Here is a 5,606-nt window from a genome sequence, read left to right on the forward strand (position 1 = left end):
GAGTCTCGATTCTTATGTTGTTAATTGCTTAAAGTAGTGTTTAGTTGTTTCTCTCTCTATCTCACAACCTTCCTACTAGTTTAATTACCTCAAATTAATACACTTAATCCTTGTGGTTCGACCCTAGCTTGCCACTATCTAGTATGAACTTGATAGAGTTAGGTTAGGAATATAAATTGTTGTTTTGATTTTGGATAGTAGACACGACACTAGGCGAAAAATGTAAAATGAGCACCGGTTCAAAACCCCCTTTTCGCACCGGTTTTGAACCGGTGTAGATTTGAGGGATGCCAAAAAAAAAAATCTTTAGCACCGCTTTTGAACCGGTGCTAATTCAAACAATTCGCACCGGTTGTTGCTGTGAGCCGGTGCGAATAATCGCCCAAATAAATAAAAAAAACACTGTTGGCAGTGGTTTGGTTTCAAAACAGGTGCCCTTAATGCCCCAAAAGAATAAAAGAATTTTTGTTTTTTTTTTTGCATTTTTTTCACTTAATTGATATTGAAACACTAACATATGTATAAAGTTACATATTTTCATTAAAAGATGTTGTAATATTACAATTAACCAGCACTTCAACATCTTTAGTTTTGGCTTTTTCTAATTTAAAATCAGCAAGTTGTCACAATTCCTCATATGCAGTGAACTGTATGGCACCATGAGAGACCTGCTGAAGTAGTAAATGCAACAAGTAAGCATACTAGAGTTACACCCTAAACATCAAGTAGAATGATAACATCAATACTCATCAACTAGGAAAAAGAAGTTAAAAAAGAACCAGAAAACTAAGCCCTCGACAATTTCACCAACACATTAACCTAATGGCACTGTGATACTAAAAATTTTAAGTTTCAAAAGCAACAAACCTGAATATTGACAAGGAAACTAGAATGACTGAATGACTTTAGTCCAACAGCTAATGTGACCAAAGCAAAAGCTATAGATGGGCTAGTTGCGGTAGTCAGACCAATAAGAGCAATGCCAGGGCCAATAAATCATGTTGACTGCATAACAAACAATTTAAATTTAAACAGTTTAAGAGAGGCCATTTAAAATAAAATGAAAAGTATAAGATGAAGCAAACAGATAAATACATAAGAGTACTTGAAACCTAACAGGTACTCAATTGACAACTAGTCGACTACAAAACAAGTATGAAATTGCTTTGATAAACACGGCTATTATACAAAGTTAAAAGAAATGGTTTCAAAGGACTAAATCAACTAGAGAAACAGAGAATATAGGCACTCAATTCTAAATTTCTGTACAACAAGAGAAAGGAGTCCTATCACACAAAATGATTGAAATGCAGATATATATAAGCACCAACCTGCATGATTTTTCTGGTCAAAGTGATATTGAAACCACGCTGGATCAACGTATCTAACCAAGCAACTCCAAAATATCCCACAAGCACCATCATGCTCCATGGAACAACACTAAACCATGCTGCTTGTCTATGATCAACATGATATACCTGCAACCACATTCAAATAACCATTAGAAGAAAAATCACATCACATATGTGACTTCACACACAGAAACCCAAACTTTAATACTCACACTGTTAAAATACAACGGCATCCAGGAAAGAATAACAAAGAAGCCCTGCACAAGAAAAAAAAATACATGCCTTATCAAGAAGAGAAAAACATAATTTTGTTGTATTAGGAAAAGCAGTCAATGACATATATAATGCCAAGATAGATGATCAGATCAAGATCCTTACCCAACTATGCATAGCATTGGCAACCATAAGTGACCAAGTAGGAAGCTTAGACAGAAGCCGCTTGAAAAATGGGATCATTCTAGCTTTGTGTGCCTTCCCAGCATTGGATAGAGCAAATTGTTGCCTCTTTGTTAGTATGTATTTTAATTCATACACAGAGATTTGAGGGCTTCTCTCTAGATTACTAGAAGTAGCAGACAGCTATACAATAACCCAGAGAAATCCAAATAATCCGAATATCACAAATGGTCCAAACACACCGGCATTAGACATTAGTATTGGAGAAAGTATTAGTCCAATAGCACTACCAAGCTGAAATCCAGCCATTGCTATTCCAACAACTCTTGCTCGTTCTGCTTTAGGAAACCATCTGAAAAGAAAAAGGTTCAAACAGAGAAGCTCATTACACAATTGCATTACTGAGTGCACAAAACGACAAACAAGAAATATAAATCATAAAGTTAGAAGCTGGATCAAAATGACCAGTCAACATTAAATTTCAAATAATAGACATGGTGTACATACTTGGATATCATGTTGTTCATCGAAGGAAGAGCTACACCTTCTGCAATGCCAAGCATAGCTCGCATGGCAAGCACACCCCAGAGAGACTTTGCAGCTGCTCAAGGGGTAAGAAAAGTATCAAAGGACCACAAAGCAACACCCCATCCCTATTGACCATTCAGAAATTTCAATCATAGATCAGTAAAAATTTCACAATACAAGTCAATTAGTAGTAAATTGTAAATCAGTACAAAATAAAAAGGGCATACTTTTCGAGTTTGTTCGGGATGTCATTGAGGGTATAATCAAGAACCCGAATAAGACCCAAATTCTGAATGGATCCATAAGATACCATATCTGAAAAACTTGACTGCAGAATACCCTTTAGCTTCTATTTTCCATCACTAGCAGTAAACCTAACAATTTTTTATAACAATACACTAAATCAATCCCTTGAAAAATTGACAAAAATCTCAAAACTAACAAACAATTAAGCAAACTTTAACTAAACCCTAACACCAATTTTTGAACAGATCATGACAATTAAGTCAACAACATCCAATTAAACAACTGCATTACCAAGCATTTAGTAGATGGAGTATTCATTATAAAATCATACCCTAAAAAAATTCCAAATTCAATTCAAGTATGCAAATTAAAAATTAAACTACTATAATGTGTAATAACCATACCCAATAAAGCCTAAAATGAAAAATTGAACAAAAAATTTGAAATTAGCAAATGAATCTCAAAAACCATAATTTAAACAACAGATTAAATAACACCAAAACAACAAATCAAAAGAACGGAATATAAGAGATTTAAAAAGACGAACATAAAACGATTGCCGACGGCTTTCAAATTAATGACTTGAACAACAAGATCTGGAAAATCTTTAGAAGAATCAGGAGATGGGTTTGCAATAATCTTCGAAATCACATCTAGGGTTACAGTATTCACCTCTACTTTATCGAAAAAAGGGGGAAATCAAAAGAGAGAAATTAAAACCCACAATAAATTGAAGAACCCTAATAATTTACTAATTCGCATACAACAAATCAGACACCAGTTAAAACTATCAATTACTTATTCAAAATAGTGGTTAGAATACCCCAAAAATTTAGATTAGAGAGACAGGTTGTGCGATATTAGAACCGTAGGTAGTTGTAAATCGATGAAATCGACAAATCCTAGACGATGAACAATAACAACAACATTAGTGAGGAAATCTCTTAACACTTTTGAATATCAACACAGCAAATAAACGATTGATTCACAAGAATTAAAAGCCCTAAAATTCATTAGAGTTGATTGAGAGATGAGAGAGAACGAGAGATGGAGGAAAGAGAAAGAAAGAGGAAAGAAGAGCAAGGGCGAGTTTTATTTTTTTACATTAACATTCAATTCGCACCGGTTCGAATCGGTGCGATTAACTTATTTTTGCACCGGTTTGGTTGGAATCGGTGCCAAAAATCATACCCTCAATCCCGCTTATTTTTTTTCGCACCAGTTTTTCAAAAATCGGTGCGCTTTTTGCGGTGCTCATTTAAGTGTTTCTAGTAGTGCGACCTATTATCCGCCGATCAAATTTTTGGTGTCGTTACCGGGGACTAAGGCGTTCATTAGTTTGTGTTGATTAGATTAGCTAGGTTGTTGTGGATAGTTTTGATTTTTGTTCGCTTTTCTTTGCTTTGTATAAAAAAAAAATAAAAATGGCATGTTTATCTTTTCCTCAATTTGACGATGAACCCTTCTATGCTTACTTTGAAAGACCTGATGGTTTCCTTAGTTTTCATGGTTGTTCTCTTAGTGATGCTTGTGGTATAGCTTATTGGGGCATGAATGAGTATACTAGGAAAATGGTTGAGAATATGTATAATGGTAGATCCCATCTTTTGCCTATGCATGATGCTTGGAATTTGGCTTGCTAGAGATTCTTATGATAGAGAATGTCATGTTTCTTGTTTTGATTCTCAATGTCAAGATTCTTTTAATTTTTGCATGAACTCTCTTGATGCTCTTAATATGCCTTGTGATGATCCAAATATGCTTGTTAACCCCTTGCCCTCTTATTCTCATTGTGATGAGGTGTGCTAATGTTGATGATATGCATGTTAATGGTGATTGTGAACCTAAACCCAATAACATTGATGCCCAAATTCTTTCCCAAATACAATACCTCACCCAACAAATCCAAGAGCTTCTAGAGGAACAAAAAGTGAGAGAAGTGAGACTTGCCCAAGTGATAAGTTCTAGGGTTGTTGGAAATGGATGCGAGGCACCTCACTTGGAGTGTGAGAGTACTTTTGAGGATGATATGGGCCAAGGGTGTAAAGGTGAGGGGAGATTTTCTTATGATGAGAGGAGTGTGAGAGTACTCTCTTGATCCTTTTCATTCCCCTTTTTGAGCTTGAGCACCTTGCTGCCCCTTATTCACCCCCTTCGATAGCTACCCTTGGTAAGGATTTGAGTGAGCCTTTTTCAATATTGGATGAGGGAATATATGAGGAGGATGATGATGAATTTGAGCAACCAAGAGAGATTGAGAGTCCCTTGGATGATGGTGGAGGAGTTGAGAATGAAGAAAATGTTGATTTTGTGGATTCCAACCCTCTTCCTCATCTTGATGAGCCTACCTTTCATGTTTGCGACCCTTTTATCTATGACTATTTTACTCCTTTGATGTTATAACTAATGTGTTTATTGAGTTGTAACAAAAAATCATAGCCTTTTGAGAGAGTTCATTGGCAATGCTTCATGGGAAAAGGATGCGTTTGAGAGAAACCTTTAACCTTTCATGCATGGTTTTTAGACTTTAGTCTTTAAGATTGTTGAGGGAAGTGTTGTTCATTATGGGGGAAAGGAGGATGAGGTTGTTTCTCTTGGAGAGTTTTTGTTTGAGGGAGATGTGAGTCAAGTTCGTTCTTTTGAAGGTCCCATGATTTATTTTCATGCCCTCATTGGTGATGTGAGGCTTTGTGAAACCATTGCTTCCCCTCTCCTTCCTCATGTCCCCTTCTCTTTAAGTTTTGACCTTATTCCTCCATATTCAACCTCTTTCCCTTAAAATCTCATAGAGCCTATTGAGGACCCTCTCTTCTTTAATGAGCTTCCCTTTTCTCATCCTCCCATTATTGAGGAATTGGGTGATTGTGCCACCCAATAAGATTTTGAGGAGGTTACGCCTTTTTATTCTTTTTCTTTTTCTTCTTCTTACTCTTATTTTTCTTATTTTCTTGATTTTTCTTTTGATTTTTCTTCATTCTTTTGGCATCTCCCTTCTCATTTGCATGCAATAATCTTGTTGCACGTCCTCCTCCCGTCATTTGCCTATCGTTTATCCTATGAAATGTTTAGTAGTGCATTTGACAA

At 35.8% G+C, this 5,606-nt stretch overlaps 1 pseudogene; it reads right to left on the reverse strand.

The window, feature by feature from the left end:
* Nucleotides 1-227: 227 nt before the first annotated feature.
* Nucleotides 228-3,804, reverse strand: LOC110706259 (annotated as a pseudogene).
* Between the last annotated feature and the right edge of the window lie 1,802 nt (nt 3,805-5,606).

This window comes from Chenopodium quinoa, unplaced genomic scaffold, assembly GCF_001683475.1.
Source record: "Chenopodium quinoa cultivar QQ74 unplaced genomic scaffold, ASM168347v1, whole genome shotgun sequence".
Classification (NCBI taxonomy): Eukaryota; Viridiplantae; Streptophyta; class Magnoliopsida; order Caryophyllales; family Amaranthaceae; genus Chenopodium; species Chenopodium quinoa.